This window comes from Prionailurus viverrinus, chromosome C1, assembly GCF_022837055.1.
Source record: "Prionailurus viverrinus isolate Anna chromosome C1, UM_Priviv_1.0, whole genome shotgun sequence".
NCBI classification, from domain to species: Eukaryota; Metazoa; Chordata; class Mammalia; order Carnivora; family Felidae; genus Prionailurus; species Prionailurus viverrinus.
Genome location: NC_062568.1, coordinates 122,181,726 through 122,200,308, shown reverse-complemented (window position 1 = coordinate 122,200,308; position 18,583 = coordinate 122,181,726). Strand labels below are relative to the sequence as shown.

Here is an 18,583-nt window from a genome sequence, read left to right as displayed (position 1 = left end):
AGTGTCTGCTTAAGATTCTCCCCCTCCATCACCCTCTTCTCCTTCCCCACAAGGGAGTATACACGCTTCCTCCCTCCCCCTCAAAATAAATAAATAAATAAATAAATAAATAAATAAATAATCATTAAATTTGGTCTTAATTGAACTTTTTAAAGACTGACACAGTTGCATGAAGCAGAAAAATTCATTTGCAATGTGATATTGATATAAAAGATGTCAAAGACCTATAATATATTCTTTATTGATTTTCAGCGTTATTTTAATAACATCCTGTGAGGCACAGTAAGGTTTTGGCACTTCCAAAATGGAATGTGCTACTGGTTGTTACCACTGATGAACACGGGGAGCAGCAAAAAATGTTTTCCCAAGTCCTTACTCTCAATTCCTATCTTAGAATGTTTTTACTTCAGAAAAAAAGTCTAGGAAAAAAATTCTATCTTTGATACCATGAGTCACTATTTTTGAGGGATTTAAAATTTGGCAACATACTGATATTACATAGTAATCTAAGGTGTATACATTTACCAACAAAGAAGTACTGTTTCACAGAGAATCAGAGGAGTACAGATTTTATGCTAATTAACAGAGGCTACTAAAAGCAAGCCCAATTCATGATAATTTGAATTTCCAAATAGTCAACGCTAATTTTTTGTTTATTAGCCAAGAGATCATTTAACAAGTGAGAAGTCAAGTAATCATAAGAAACAGAACTGGAGAACTCTTTATTAAACAAATCCAGGTCTCCTGACTAATTCCAAGAAGTTTTTTCAATTACAAAAACAGAAGCAATACTGTTATTGTTTCTAAGTTCCTCTTTATGCTAAAGGAAAAACATACTCATTTGGTTCTAGTTTTACAAAAAAAAAAAAAAAAAAGCATGCAGAAACCAACTATTATCTATACAGACAGCTCTTCTCATTTTAAAACAATCATCTACTTCATAAGCCATCTAGAGCCAAAATACTAGGTTAAGCCACAAACTTTAATTTTTGTGAAACATTAGAAATTTCATATGGTTCAGCATATATATAAAATTCTAAATGGGTCATGAATTATAACAAGGCTGCTGATTATTACTGAGCTATCAAATGTTTTACATATTGTTTTATCTATGTTTTCATACCTCTATTATTTATTCTTCAGAAAGATTAGACTTACACCTTTGACCTCAATTTGATGCAAATTATGCAATGCAAACTGTACTGAAAAGAGGAATATGTAAACATATGAAAATAACAGCCTCTGTCCAATAAATGTCTAAACATATCTTATCAGTTAATATTTTTCTAGCACACACTCATGTGTCAAGCATTATGCCGAAGATCTCCCATACAACATTATCGGTTTTAATCCTCTCAGAAACTGTACCAACTAGGTAAAATAATTTGTTTATAGTGAGGAAACTGAAGACCCATTCTTTCTCTCCTTAAATTGGTATTCTTGGTTAATTAGTTGATATCATTGATAAATTCCTGACTTCAGATTTTAATCATACTGACCTGCCTATCTTCACTTAGCTCAAATTTTAAAAGTTAATAAACCGTCACAGATGTAAGTATAGGCACTACATAAAAGCTACCTATGAAGAAAAGATTGCCTTGGTATTACATTAAATTACTAATGTGTTACTTTTTTCTTTTCAGCCAAAAAACAATCTCTTTTACTATATGGTAATAAATCAGTGTAATTTCTACTGTCTCACTGTGCTTATTAGAAACCCTAAATGTGGATTTTGAATTTTGTTGAATGTTTCAAAAGTACAGTAACACTTTCCATGACAATGAATAGTGTAGGTTCAGGAATAGTAGAAAATATGAAGTGTAGAAGAGATTATATTTCTGCACATTTCAACTGCTGTTTCATTATTGTAAACTTTCTTGAGGGCATTTGTACAGTTTGGGGGGCAAATATGTCTTCCCTGAAACAAAACTAAAAGTTTTTTCATGAAATACTCAATGAATACACAATGAAGGGGGGGGGGTGGGGAATTACTGACTGACTGTCCCTGATTCCTGTCTCAGAAAAAGGACTGTCAACTTCACTAAGAGACAGTACTGAACTTCCTACTGAGGGAATAAAGAATGTTTTCCAGAGTCCTTCTAGATCAGCTGGGCTAGGGAGAGAAAAAAATGTGGAAGAAAGTTGTATGGATTACATAGGTAATTTTTTATGGAAAAGAGAAGACTATAACTATTACATTACTGACCAGACCCAAAATAGGGACAGGTTTTTTTTATTTAACTAATGCTACCTAACAACAACAGATAGAGAAATGGTTATCCTGAACAAGCTACAACCACTCTGGCCATAAATGAAGAAAATATGCTTATAAAATTTTGATTTTTGAATTGGGGGAATTCTTGTCAATGTAGTAACACACTCTTACTATTAAAGATACAATAATACAATTTAAAGGGGGAAATTCACCCAATTTTAAGAAAATTCTTTTGTCCATTCCATTTTTTTGCTCCTAAGAGAGTAAGGTTTAAACAGCATCTTCATTTTAAGATTGACATTTGGTACAACTGAAATATCCCTCTAAAAAATATTTCTATTTTCTCCTAATCTATTCCCTAAAAACTATTACTTTCAAAATTTTAACCATTATCTTCCCCAAAAATCATAATTTAATAAAATTTTAAATATAATACCATGGAAGAAAAAAAAAATCAGTTGAACCTCTAGATCAGAATATACTCGAAGTGTGAGTTATACCTAATAATATTTGGGTAAATTCTCCATGGAAATGAAACCCCATGGGCAGGAGCAGGACATCTAATTCTTTAAATGTTCCTAAAATTACAGGGTTCTTTATGCAGAACTAGATCAGAATGCTGACATTTTTCACAATGTCTGAATGACTGAAATGCCTTTTTTTTTTTTTTGAGTCAGATGAAAATCTTAGAGCTCAAACACCTCTGACCCAAGGATGCCTGAGGTTTCTTGACGAAAGAGATGTTTCACTGATGTATTTATCTACAAGAGTATATTCACTGTATTTAACTCTGTATGAAAACATATTGAGTAACTCCATATGGTTGTTTCAGAACTTGGTATGTAATAGTCCTAAAGGACTTGTAAGTTGTTTGACATTATGAGACAAGTTACTTGATTCTTACAAAAAACTTTACTGAGCCCTCTCCTATAGTGAATGCAGCCAAAGCTTTTAATTTTAATGTTTATTTTTTAAAAGAGAGAGAGAGACAGAGCATGAGTGGGAGAGGGACAGAGAAAGGGAGATATAGAATCCAAAGCAGGCTCCAGGCTCTGAATTGTCATAGAGTCCACCAAGGGGCTCAAACTCACAAGCAGTGAGATCATGACCTCAACTGAAATCAGATGCTTAACCAACTGAGCCACCCAGGCGCCCCCAGACAAAGCTTTTAAAAGTGCCTTAGATTATGTCAACTATACTTCATTTAAAAAAAGAGTGTGCTGGATTATAGAAAACTCAAGCCTTATTCTAATTTTAACCAAAAATGGTAGGTTAAATCCAATAAAAACCCAGTAGAAATGATCATCACCATAAGCACGTTACCAGAAAGTTATTAAACACAAAACAAAATGTGAATAAAATTGAAGAGACAACAGCCAAATACAATGGCTAAATGCTGAATCAATCCTACTTCAAAGAAACCAGCTATAAAAGATATTTTAGGGATACAGGTAAAATTTGAGTATGGTCTAGATATTAAATGATATTAAAAAATTATCACTCATTTTGTTATGTATGATAAAGATATTATGGCTACATAGGAAACAACCATATTTTGGGAGCTATAAAACTTGAAGTATTTAGGAAACAAATGTCATGGTGCTTACCTACAATTTACTTTGAAATGGTTCATCAGAAATAGCAGTACAGGCTTTCCCACTATCCAAAAGTCAAGTGTTCCTATGAAGCCATTCATAAGCCAAAACGGCACAGAGCAAAGCAACAATTAACATTTCCTAAAAGCAAAAACCCTCTTCAGATATTTTTCAGGTAACTAAAAACAGGTACTAATGTAGGTCTTTCATAAAAGCAGAGAGGCATCAAGTGAACTTTTGGATAGCAAGGAAACCTGTGTTACATAGAATAGATAAAGCAAACATGATCAAGTGTCCACAATTCCTGAAGAGTGGATATAGGAATGATCACTGTGATAGTCTTTCTACATTTCCATATATTTTATTATTTCTATAATAATTTTTTTTAAATCTTGGGCTTATATTTTTTTTCCAAATTCCATTTGGCACAAAGACTAGTTCCAAAGCTCACTTTCTGAATTAACATTTTTTTTGTTTTTGTTTCCCCCACCCCCACCCCGCGTGACTTTGGGACAGCTGAGAAATGTAATCCTCAAACTAGCTGGTATGATGATAGTTTCCCTTCCTCTACATCACTTCCAATTTCCTTTTCAATTTTAAATGTTTTGATCTTTAACTCCTTTTTTCATATGTGTTATCATAAGACAAGACATCTCAAGGGGTTGCAAAGAGGGAAAATGGGTGATGGGCATTGAGGAGGGCACTTGTTGGGATGAGCACTGGGTGTTGTATGTAAGCCAATTTGACAATAAATTTTATTCATAAAAAAATACATCTCACATTATTAGAAGTGGGTACACTACAAAGAAAAAGGAAACAACTGAGCATATTAGGTCTATTTCATTTTAAGAAGACTTTGAGGAGAATAAAAACCTTCACATATTTAGAGGATTGTCCTTTAGAAGAGTTAGTTATAAATTCTATGCTGCTACAGGATCCATCAGAAAATTTAGGAAGACAAATTATGATTTATTATTAGTGATGATCTTCTAAATAATTCATTATCCATAATCGAAACGGTTGCTATTCAGAAATTTCTGTGCCATCACCAGGAATCTTTCAAATGCTGTAGAAGGGAGTCCTGTCATCAGCCCAAAACAGTGTGGGAAAAAACGATACATATGTTTGATTGCTTATTTATCTAGATGAGGATCTATCCACTTATGAAAGTCTTGGTGGGGGTGGGGGGGGGGTGGGGAGGGTGTATTGATCAAATCCAAGTTACAACAAATATAAAAAGTCCTCTGCAATTTTTTTTTTTGGAAAACCAGTGCTAATTAATACCATCCTTTTGCTATATTTTACACTCGTTTCACTATAATGCCATGAAATTTTAAATTACTAGCTCCCTAAGAAATCGTCCTTTATTATCTGGAAGTCAGTAAGTTCACACTGTTCTGCTGCTTCCCCCCAGAAACTAATAGGCTATTAGAAGAACATCAGCAGTGATTTTTGCTAATGCAAGGTAAAGCTTTACAGACATAACAAGCGGACACAGTTCATTCTAACCTGAATCTGGCCTTCTATCCATTTTTTTTATTACTTTACCCAAACCATACAACCAGTGAAATCAGTCTTCAAAACCTGACTTAGGGGTGCCTGGGTGGCTCAGTCAGTTAAGCATCCAACTCTTGATTTTGGCTCAGGTCATGATCTCATGGTTTGTGAGATCAATTCCTGCATCGGGCTCTGTGCTGTCAGCCTGTGATTCTTCCTCTCCCTCTCTCTGCCCCTCCTCTGCTTATGCACTCTCTCTCAAAATAAACAAACAAACAAAAAAAAAAAAAAACCAAACTTAGACTGATCAATAAAAATGGTGTACTACATATCCTCCCATGTCATAAAACAACCATTCTAGATGATCACTTTGTCTAAGATGAAGTATGAGTAGTCAGCTACTTTAAAAAGACAGCCTGAAGGGCAGGAATGATCTACAAGGTACCTCCCCATCCAGAAGCAGCAAGCATCATCCTTCCTATCCTTTACACAGAAACACAGGAGGACAGTAGCAAGGTAAAGCCTACACCTAGGGTCACCAAGCACATTTAGGGTGAAATTGCTTGTGTGCACACGGGCACACACAGTTCCAGGGGGAATATTCTGGAAGATATAAATGCCATTCATTCATTCCAACCTAACGATTTTTGTCGGCTCTGTGCCTGGCTTGTCCAGACACTGTTAGTCCTTGGACATTATGTTGATTCAGCAGGATTTTTACTGGCCAAAGAGCATTATAACTGGCATTGAGGCAAACCAAAGAAAGGCCCATAGTCAATATTTCTCCAATGCAGTCCTCCAAAGACATAGGTGCTTTAGGTGGAAAATAAGCAACTCAGAAACTAAACTCTGTCCAGAGGAAGCTTGCATGGCTGGTCTCCACACAGCTGCAGCAACTACCAGGTATTGTTTCCTGTAGTTGTTTGGTGTTCATAACACTCCTGACACACACTTCCTCTGCTAGCCTGTGCAGATGAGAGCATTCATCCACTGCTACCTCCCTACCACTCGTCTGAGCATGGGATGCAAACACCAGCATTCTTTTATTGCCACAGATGTGCGTAAGTCATTTAAAAAAACAGGGAGAATAAATATGGAAAATACCATCCTTCTTTTCCAGAAGATCCCGTTGATAGGAAATACATAAGCACAACAGTAGAAGCACAAAAGACCAAGAGTTTTCCACCACTGCTGCTTGTACAGAAGAGTAAGTTGGCTATTAGATCACCTACTGGAGTTAACCAGTTAATTCTCCTTGTGGATTTCTCAAACATCACATTCACAGTAACTTTTTACCAAAAGCAAATCAGACTCAATGAATTGCTTGCGTCTTGGATAACCTACCCCTTAAGGTAATATAATAACAGGGTTAAGGAGGTTATGGATCCCTGGACACAGCTGAGATGGGATGTGGGCCAGAAGCTAATATAGGAATAAGAATGTGTGTACGGGTCAGCATATATCTGTCATAGCCTTGGAACAGACAAATACTCCTAAAAAGTGTACTATTACAAAAATTTAAGTATTATAGTTATTTTTTTAAATAATTAAACCCCAAAAAAGTTTTTAAGTGTTCTACTAGAGAGCAAATCTCTACTAGATAATCAGCAAATGCAAAAAGACATCAAAAAAGAAATACAGGGAAAATTAACGTCAAATATAGTAAAAATGTTTGCAAAATAAAACATAGTAAGTTGCAAAATGTACCTACAGAAAGTGAGTGTAAATGCCATTAGGATTCTTTTTTTTTTTTTTTAATTTTTTTTTCAACGTTTATTTATTTTTGGAACAGAGAGAGACAGAGCATGAACGGGGGAGGGGCAGAGAGAGAGGGAGACACAGAATCGGAAACAGGCTCCAGGCTCCGAGACATCAGCCCAGAGCCTGACGCGAGGCTCGAACTCCCGGACCGCGAGATCGTGACCTGGCTGAAGTCGGACGCTCAACCGACTGCGCCACCCAGGCGCCCCAATGCCATTAGGATTCTTATGCTAAACAAACACTGTAAGTTGTGCCTGCTGCTGCCCTATTATTTCCCCTCACAGTGAGCTCCACTTCCCCTCCAGGCACTCAGGAGAATCTCAGGAGTCCATGTTCTCTCTTCCCTCTGCTTGCTCTTTCACCGGTCACGTCAATTCCTAAATGGTGAAAAGCTTTCAAACTCTGGGCCTCTCTTGCCATTGCTCTGGAAAGGTCTGCAATAGTTTTCAGCCACATCGCTTTCCTTTCACCTGCCCTTCCAATTGCTGGCATTACAACAATCCTATACAGTCTCCCCTCCAGGGTAGTGATTAGGTCAAAGTGCACAATGGGTCATCTCAAGTCTATCTGTTAAGAACTGTTCTCTGGCCCTTCATCAGAATCAGTGCAGACCCTGCAAGACCCCAGAGCCCACACATCCTGGTCCCAATCTCTGCTGGACCTCAAGGTCCTGCTTACCCCAACTGCATCTCATATAAAGCTACAGGACTCTCTGAAGAACCACAAATATTCCACATGGATCCCCCCCTTCTGTATCTTTCTATATGACTTTCCCCCTATCCAGAAAGCTCTTTCCCACTTCTGCTTGGAAGCAGTGCAGTAAGACCATTAAGAACATGACCTCTGGAGTTGTCTCAGATCCATGCTGCATCATCTATAAGCTATGATTTGTTTTTTTTTAACTCTGAGTTTCAGTCTCTTCAGCCATCAAATGGAAACAAATACCAACATTATAGTGTTGCTGTGAGGATAAAGTAAAATGGTACCAAAGACATGGTCTTGGTAAGTTCTTAACAACAGCCAGCAGCAGCAACACCAACACCCCCTCCTGGTTTTGTATTGTTTGTTGTTGTTGTTGTTGTTTTTTTTTTTGTCTAGATTAAGCATAAGGATAAACTCTGAGGCACCTTCCTTAACCACATTTAGGAACCGTGGAACCCTTTCTCTTGCATAGCATCTTTTCATTTGTCCATTATTGCACTTAGCATGCTATACTACAATAATTTCATTACTTATACCTTCTGCAATATGGCGCATTCCTTCAAGAGAGGATTAAAAACACCTTTGGTTTAAAAGCCTTAGAAGGAAAAAAAAAGGCTTATATATAAACAAGGTTAACCAAAGATATAATGAAGCTCACATAGATCATCATGTAACAGGAATTACAATATGCAGCTATATGGTACTTAAATTATATGCATGCAAGTTAAAAAAATCATAAATTACATTTATGCATATACTTATAAACAAAAGGTACAATAAATAAATTACTACAGATGGTATGTATGTAGATATGTCTAGTAATCTTGGTATATCTATAAACCCGTACCTGTGTGCTTATTTACATATATATTAAGAATATAGAATTGAAAAAAACTACCACTCAAAAGTTTTGAGGTTCATCTTTGGAGGAAACCTTGGCACAGCAAAGAGAAGCTCAGTTTCAGTTCTCAAACTAAATTCCCACTTCTAGATAACCAATGTTCTTTCTCCTAACTTTACCAAGTAAAGATGCAAAATCAAAGCAACATTCTTTAACATGCTTTCATCTCTTTATAATGCCTTTATATATGTATATAAGTGTATATGTACAGTTAAATCTTTATATATTCTCAAGATTTTAAAGGAATGCCAATATTACCGAAAATAGAATAGACCTGGGCTAAAAGCCTAAGTATTTTTAGAGAGGATTATACAACTAAGAATTATCAAAATAAAGCATTACTTTATAAAATGTAATGTGCTCCTATTACCTTTACCAGTAAGTGACAATTTAGAATCAGAAGAGATTTGAGAGTTGATGAAGCAGAGACTAGGTTAAAGGACTATTCCAAGGGGTTCTGCTGGAAGAAGTGGGGTTAGAATCTATTTAAAGCATGCTTACCTAAAACTTAATTTTTATTAAATATCCAATACTAATATCTGCCTTCACTGGGTCTCCGGGATTTCAAAGAGATTTTTCTTACCACCTTGTCCAAAGTGGCTTCCTCCAATAGTTCATCATTCTACTGTTTATTTCCTCAATGGTACTTATCATTGGTTGTGATTGTCTTGTTTATTTATGCCTTACTTGTTTTGTTTCCTGAACTCAAATAGCAACTCGAGGGCAGGAGATTGTCTGCCCATGTTGATTAAGCAGCACTTGGCAGTGCCTGGCAGAATAAGCTCACAAACATTCGCAGAATGAAGAAATAATGGGTGAATTGCTCAAGAGACGGTACCACTGAGCCTACGGCCCACACTGTGCTAACTGTGCAAACCACCAGAGAATCAAATGCATACTCCTCACCACAGCTCATTAGGGCTGTTTTATATGAAGTCCCTGGGAAGTTGGGTAACTTTCCTACATTGGTAACTGGGGACAGGGGAGGGGGAAAACCAGGTTTACTTGATCTCAAAGTCTCAAAATGAGCTGAGGAAGAGAGCAGATTTAATGTGTCAAGGTTAAATTTCTGCAGGACAGAGGAGGACCACAAAGGTTCAGCTGGAACTGAAGAAAGAGGCAGAGAGACATTAGCAAAGTCAGGCCCCAGTGGGTATTCAATATATCCAAGAATCAACTACACACAGAGCTCTGGATAAATCATCCATTCTCAGATTTCAAGCAGTGTATTTCTGTGTGTAATCTTAAAATAAGTCACTAAAGACTAGGGGTAAGGGATATGGGGAGGAAAGAGCACTCTAGACAAAGGAAACAATATTAATAAGTATTAACTGGAGAGTGATGATGACTTTAGTGATTTCATGTGACCGAGGCAAGGTGGGTAATAAAAGTAGGAAAGCAAGAAATAAGGTTAGAAAGGCAGACAAGGGGTCTGATCACAAATAACCTTGTGTGACCTGTAAAAGGGTTTGGACTTTATTCTCTTGTAAGCAACAGTGATCCACTGTCAAGCTTTAAACCTAAGAGTAAAATGATCAGTTCTGCATTTTTTGTTATGATTACTCTGAAAGTAAAATCTGGAGTGGTTCAAACCTGAAGGTAGGGAGCTACTTAGAAGCTCAGAAGCTTCTAAGCTTAGAAGTTAAAATAACTCCAGTGACAACGGCCGTAACAGAGGCATTTGTAACTTTAGTCCCTGGCAGTGTGAATAAAGGAATAGCTTTACCCAAATAGAAATGGGTGAAGAAAATAAAAGACTAGTTCAATTTTATACATAGTGAGTTTGAAGAGATTGTGTGAGATCTAAATAGTTACTTATATACAAGTTTTAGAAACCCTAGATTTAAGCAAAACCTTAACTATTTTCCTCACTGCAGGACTCATCAGTGCCTCTACCATACCATATCCCATAGAGAATATGCAGTTTAACAAATGTATTTGTACAAGAATATTTTTCCCATGCTATCTATTAATATTTCTCAAGACAATGGGGTTCTTTGGGAAATACTATTCTAGGAATTTTCAACTGTACTAAGGTTGGAGAGCAGTGCAGAGTTTTTCTGAACCGGCTCAAAAACAATCAGCAGACAAAAAGAAAAAGAAGGAAAAGAAAAAGAACTTGAAAAATCACTAAGGTGTAAAGAATGATCCTGCATGTCTCAGGTACCAGAGTTCTTTGAGGTGCCGTAAAAATGGGAAAATCTGCCTGGCATTAAGTACCCTGTGAAATATACTGGCAAACAGACTGAAATAGATGTAGAGGTTGCTAAAAAGGTCAGCTCTGTAAAAAGACAAAAAAAGAATACTGCTAATGATGTAGAAATTGTATTAAGAGCCAATCAGACAGACACATTAGGGAAGGCCAGAAGCTGTTCCCTCCTTCTAGGCTTAAAGAGACACAAATGGAGGTCTTGAACAAGCTTTCTTTGTTCAGGAAGGAATCACTGGAAAGCTCTCCCTTAGTTATGTAAATACAAGCAAACCACCCACTGCTCAAGGGGGAGAAAGTAAAGAAGGCCTTTGTGGGCTGACAGAGGTTGACTCCTCACACTAGCCCTGATAGGCTAGCCTGCTCTAGACTGGAAGCTGGCTGATTTTGCAGGACAAATCCAGGGCCTTCTTGAAGGAAAGGAACTAGAGATTCCAAATGCTGCTTTATCAGGTTGAAGTTAGTACCTCTGTAAAGGCTGAATAAGGAGGCTTTGACTCAAGCCTCCTAGCTGGAAAGTATTCCATGAGCTTCTGAACAGCATTCACTGCTAAAACTGGGAAATGTGGCCTGACCAGGTTCAATGCAGAGGCTAAAATTTGGTGGGGGGGTGTTGGTAGTGCCTGGTTGAGTGACACTGGACCTACAGTAGCATGCCAGCATCAGAGAACAAGAGCTACTGAAGAAGCCCTTGGGACCAGTCTTCAATAGAACCATGCTGGCCAACCATCCACTGGACAGACGTTGAGCTCCTTCTGGTATTTTGAACCAAGGCTGATAAGGGCTCTATGACTGCAAAAGCCCCAAAGACTTGAATAACTTGGGATGAGAGATACTTTGAGCACTGTCAAACTTCTCAAGAGAGGGAGTTCAAAAAGAGAAATTATGTTTATGTGCCAAGATAATTCATCTTAGTTACATACAGATCTTTGAAAAATGTTTCCAGTTGTTGATCAGTGCACGTGCACAAGCCAATATGAATTTTTCAAACCACGCCAACATGAGATCTCTGAAGCTACCCAGACCCAAGTGAGGCTCACGCATGTTTGGTAGGGAGGGTTTTCTTGTGACCGGGAAAACCAGGTAAAGTTCCAAGGAGATGCATAGGTAGTAGGAAACCAATTACAGGTCCTCCAGTATTGCTGTGTTGGGATGTATGTGGTGCTTCAGAGGGTAAGCTCCCCAGCACCCACAAGGACTGTAAGCAGGGATGAGAACATGGAGCTTAGCCAGCATCCAGGTAAAAGTGCTGAGAGGCTAGCCTGGGCTAACAGTGCTGTTAGCCCAGGCTGGGCAGGAAGAGGTCCTTGAACCTTTTAACATACACCCTGAGGTAAAAATGTTAGGCTAAAAAGGATGAAAAAGTGAAAACACACAAACTATAAGATACAACCAAGCAAATACTCTCAGAAGATGATAAGGTATTACAGATGGGCCAGAAATTTGAGCTCACAATGTCAAGGCAGCTTGATAGCAGGTGCTAATAAACTGTTGGTGGTCGGGGACACACACTAATGCCTCTTAGTGGAGATGGTACAGACTGTTGTGAATTTCCATTACACAGACATTTTTTCAACATTAAGTTAACCATATACCCCTCAGTTTTCTCAGCAAGTTCATTTTTAAATGGCCATGTACTTAAGGTGAAGAACACCATTTCTATCTTGAATCTGATGTAGCTGCTGTTAATTTGATTTATGTGGGGGAGGGGCATTTAATGAGTGTTAAGGTATCAACTACCTTCAGGGAAAGTTTCACTGCAGATCTCTCAACTAATCTCTGCACGCGCCATGTGTGCACACGCACAAAGTTAAACGTATTCTTACCAAAAAAACTAGGAAAACATAAGGTATAAATAACCACTTGTGTGCATACATGCACACACACATGTGCATTATAACTTTCTTAATAATCTGAGCCAGAAAAGTATCAAACCGAATAAACTTTCAAAAAATACCCCTAGAATCCTCTTTTGGACTTTACACATTTCCACATTCAGAACCCTGAATGATCTGTATCTACCCAAACTACTGGTTCCATACTCAATCTACTTGTTCATTCAATTATTTAGTAAGCAATATGCCAGGCATTTTACGTAAATGAACTCTGTTTTCATAATAATTCTGTGTGGTAGAAATTATTATCCTATTTATAGATGAGGAATCCAAGGTCAGAGGAGTAAAGTAAAAAACTTAGAGGGCACATAGAATCCTGTAGGGTTTTCTGACTTCTTGGACCATTTTATCCAAATCAATGAGTATCTCCAAGCCCTACTAATCCCCAGATGAATGTGTTGGCCTTGTTTAGTCCTTTTTACCCTGTGGTTTTAAGGTCATCTTTAAATCTTTCTGTATGTCCCAACACATAAATACAGCTGGGGGCCTCAGGAGGAAGTGAGCTCCCAGTCTGCAGAGGCATGAATGACCACCTGATACCATACAGCACAGATAAACTGGAGAAGAATTTCTGATGACTTTGAGAGTCTCTTCCAAACCTGAAGATCTAGGAATACTGCTTGAGTCAATGGAAAGGAACAGAAAGCATTTAACACAAAGCTGGGACCATACTTCTACTTATTTACATGCTGCAAAACAGATGTTCTGGGATTCTGTCCTCATACCTCCTTTTCTATATATGATAAAACATGTAGAGGCTACCATATGGTGTGCAAGTTGTGTGGACTTTGGTAAGAGAAGAAAAGTTAACTTATCTACACAACTGAAATCAATGGACAGACAAAACCAGGTCACTTAGTTCTCTCAACCAAAAGTGAGAGAAATCTAAGGCAAACTGGCTTGAAGAAAAGAGGAAGAATATACTGGCTCATGTCATGGAAAAAATCCAGAGATATATGTATTTGTCTTTGGGCACAGCATGATTCCAGCCTCACATGTGGGATCCTCCTCAGCTCTGCTCCCTCTAAACTTGATCTGTTTTGAAACTCCACGTGGTACCCAGATGGCTGTGGCTACCCCACGCCTCATAATAGCTGGAGGAGATCACAATAGAATTGCCCCTACAAATGTCTCAACACATCATCTTGGTCCCAAATGAATGATCTGCCCCATCCCCGAACCTTTCCCTCTGGCCAAAGGGATGGGATATTCTCACTGACCAAACCATCCAAACTCTGACTGGAAAAGGGTGGTTTCTCAAAGGAGATGCAAGCCCACAGAAGAAGGGACAAGGACAGGATAAAACAGACCAATGCTATGCTACATTAGAAAAAACAAAGTTTATTTCTTCATCTTGCCCCTGCAATGTCATTAATTCTTGCACTCAATTCAAAATTCAACCCCTATGCCTACCGCTGAATTGGAAACCAATTAACACTAGTAATGACAGTTGTAATACTGGTAACAGTAAGAGTAGTAACAGCTAGTATTTACAAGTACATACTTTAAATCTAGATACTCTGTTAAGCACTTTACATACATTATCTCTCTAACTTCAATTTATAGATGAGGAAACTGAAACTCAACGAGGTTAAGTACAACTTGTCTTAGATGACATACTAGTAAGGAGGATAACCAGAACTCAAACCAAGATCCAACTCAGAAACCATATTCTTAACCCAAACACAAAATGACCTCTCAATAATGCTCTTACCTGTATCCCTGACCTACCCCTACTCCCAATGCATTGAACTCCCTTTTGACAATACATGCCCTGAACCTTAACACATTGCTACTACCCTACTGCTACTAAAAGCAACTAGAACTACCTTTAGCCGGGTGTAATTCTCTTTAATTCAAGAAAACACAGCACCTTACACTTGAAAGGTGTTTAACAAAGCTTGAAACAACAGATGCGAAGTTCGTTGGTAGCAAGAAGCAGGCCCTTATATCACCCAGAACAACCAAAGGAAGAAACTGACTTCATCACTCATCTGGACAACAGCAGCAACAGGATTTCTATTACTCACTAGAAATGGTCTCATTCAAGAAAAATCCCATGTACTTCCGCACTATAAATGTGCCAACAGACAGCTCAGTAGGAAACATTTCCAAACAGCAAAATTGTTAATCAGAACATGACAGTCTGCACTGAGGAATAGAAGAATAATTTATATACAGCATGGAAATGAGCAAATTTACAGATCCTGTTGCAATGTAAAAAGTATTTTAATTAGTAACCTTTAATTTTCTAGGTAAAGAAGTTCTTTATTACAATACTTAAAAAAAGAAGCCAACTAAGATTACTTTTTTGTTATTATAAAGTCAGAAAAAGATCAATCTTCTTTAAAAGAAAGTAAACTTACTAAGTCAACTTACTAAATTCATCCCCATCCTTGTGAGATTTAATTAAAAAAATCAAATTATAGGAAATGTTCATAACTATTCTTTTGTTGACATATGAGTTTGAAGTGAAATGGATATTATGTTAACATTGGGTAAAGCACTCAATACTAGGAATTAACGGTAATGCTGGAAGGCAAAATTATCGTTAAGCCCATCTAGAGTGCCCAAAATATTTGTGTTCTTCACTATCTCAAAAACTAAGAGAAAAACTTTCATTCATTTTTGTTTAACACCTACACTATGCTAAACATCTTTCCTCTCTTTCTAAAGATAAAGTATAATTAGATGTCACGTGACAGATCACTTGTACTTTTTAATGTCATGCATTCCTTTAGTTTTCCCAGGATTTGGCTAATTTCCAAAAGAAAACCTATCCATATCAAAGCCTATGATTTAGGGTAGAGTTCCTGAACCCAGAACCAAGGGAGAACTAAGATAAAGATTAGGGAGCAGACTACACCACAGGGAAGGGAGGGAGGGTTAGCTCAAAACTGACTACATGGCTAGAGACATGAATCGGTCAAACATTTGTAAAGGTAGAGTTCTTAATTTCAACCAGCATTATACTGCAACTCATGCAGTATCCTAAATCTTTCCTCTCTTTCATAAAAAAAAATAAAAGTGCAATTAGATTCCAAGTCACAGATCACTTGTACTTTTTAATCTCATATTGTCCCTTGGTTTTCTCCCATGAGTTCATCCTTCTCCCTGAGCATTCACATAGCAGCAAGATCCAAACATAGACAGTAGCCAAGAAAAACAAAGGGCTAAGAGGTCAGAAGACCTGATACAGATCCAGATCCTGCTCTGTCCCCAACCAAGGAAACCTTTAAATTGCTGTTAAACCTCCATCTCTTGGTTTCCTTATTTGGAATATTTGCTTGCTTCCTTCCTAAGACTATCATGAGAATCAGATGAGGTCTAGATATGAAGCACACTCAAAGTTTCAAAATGCTATAAAAACTTTAAATACTATTATTACAATTAATATATTCCTAGGCAAAAAGGTGTCAAATATATATGAATCCTAGATTCACTATTTATATGAATTGAGGCAGACAGGGGAGCATACATATAAGGATATTTTCTTTTTAGGTTAATCGAAAATTTAATTAAATCCTAAGGAATGAAGAAAAATAAACTAACTTGTCTACATCCTGTTAAAATTTATCATCACAATTCCAGAAATTATTTGGTCTCTAACACCTTATTCACAATTTTTAAACTTAAAAATTAAAATATGGATGATAATGATAGCTACCTGGCAGGATTGATACGAAGATTGAGCCAGTATGTACAAAACACCGGAACCTGCTATGTGAATGTTGCACGATGGTAGCAGTGAGAATCAGTCAGATCTGGGTTCAAACCATTGTTCCAATCTCTACTACATATGTAATTTGAACAGAACTTGCATGTCAGAGGGCAGGTATGAGGATTCGTGTGTGTGTGTGTGTGTGTGTGTGTGTGTGTGTGTGTGTGTACACATATATAAAGATTGAAAAGATAGAAGTTATCTCCAAAGTTTTCATTGAGTGATAGTATTGATGTTTTTGCTTAGAGTAACAATGTTTAATAGTAGTAATCCTGGTAAATTATGGCCCAGCATCCTAAATTCTTTAACTTTCACTGGTTTATTTAAGTCAAATGTAGTTTGGACACTGCACTGGTCTTGGCAGCAAAAATGTATGATTTTAAAGTGTTAAGTACAGGATCAAGTTCTCAATGACATCCTCAAGTTCAACTCTGCTTCAAATTTATCACTTTCAAAATATTTTAAGTAGCCATAAATACATTTACCCTTGAGAAGCACACAGTTTACTCCTTTATAATTAACTCTTTAATTTCTCAGCTCCTACAAAGCTTCCATTATGGAAGCACATAGTGGCATTCCACTAGAACAAGGCCATGTATTTCCAAAGAATTTAGATGATGTCCTAATCTTTGTCCACACCATTTCTTGAAAATATGAATGAAAAGTGAAGAGCTCCTTAAAAAACTTTAAAAAAACCTAGACTTTTTTTTTCATTTTTAATTTCCCTAATTCATTTTCATTTTCCCAACAGACAGTGAAAAGAAAAGAAAAATCAAAGAAGACTTTTTAAAAGTAGGGGGAAGGGTCAAATAATAAAGGAAACCTGATCTTAGGCTATTAAGACTTTTTTTTAGGGCCAAAAACTTAAAGGACTATCCACCTTACCTGGGATTCTAGTTGATTCCTCTTTGTCTTCAAGGCTTCACATCATGGCCTTAGACAAATGTGCTACCAATCTCTCCACCAGAAGGATTGGTTTTCATTTGATTTGTTACCATGCTATCCTCCATCACATTTTTGGACCTCAAAAGAGTTAAATCACAGCTTGCCAAAGGAAAAAGGAATCTTAGAAACCATAGTCTTACATCCATTTCATTTTGTATAGGCTTCGAGGCTGACAGTCTGATGAGTGTGACTTCCACAAGATGACCAAGTGACTCTGAGTCAAGAAGCCAAGGCTTCTCTCTTCCTGGGCAGGATGGCTTCCCCGTACTTGCATCAGATTTGAGCATCAAATTTCTTATGAGTCTGTTTCAAGTTTGTGCTATTTATTCCCATGGTCAAGCAAACCAATCCATTGCTTGGTTTTCATTTCATAACCAAAATATTACATCTTAGAAACAAAATGAAGTGTCACTGTCAAAGAGCCTTCTGATGAAATACTAGCACCTGAATTATAAGAGCAAGGGCAAACTTCTCAGTTCCATTTAGTTATCTCCCTTTCTATTTGTTTATTTTCATAATACAATTATGTCAGCAGGAGCAAAAATAAAGTCACCTTAATTACGGCTCTTTATGGCTTCTGACATGTCAAAGTTTAACTTTATGTCCAATCACTTTGAAATTAATATCCATAACTTTTGAAAGAATAATCTCTCACCTACTACATACAAGTGTTTAGTATACATACAGATAATACCAAACATTGAAACAATTTACATGTGACAAACATCACTGAAGTCCAACAATCTAACATGTATACACTGAAATCCAAACAACACAATTACTTGACAATCTCAAACATTTTGGATTCATGTCTCCCCCAACACTTGCCCAAGGGTCAAAATAGGGAGAGGGACAGCAGAACATTCTCAACCTCCAAAACTTAGGTGCCTCTCAGATATAGAAAAGACCAGAGGGGAAAAAATACTGTTCCTACTATCTGTCGCATGTGAAAGAGTAATCCTGCCCTCTGAAATAGCCAACAGGTTACTTCTGGATAAGAGACTCTCCTTATACTGCTTTAAATGAAAAATAATTCTCATATGGACAATGTTGTTATTTGCTTTTTTTTGCTAAGTCATTTACCTGCGAAGTTTAACTACCTAATGCACATACCTAGCCCACTTAAGTCACATGTCCTACTT

The 18,583-nt window shown here is 37.2% G+C and overlaps 1 protein-coding gene across 1 annotated transcript in view; it reads right to left on the bottom strand.

The window, feature by feature from the left end:
• The window catches only part of VAV3 (vav guanine nucleotide exchange factor 3), a 352,519-nt gene that overhangs the window by 249,949 nt on the left and 83,987 nt on the right, over positions 1–18,583 (bottom strand). The gene's annotated exons all lie outside the window — the stretch shown is intronic.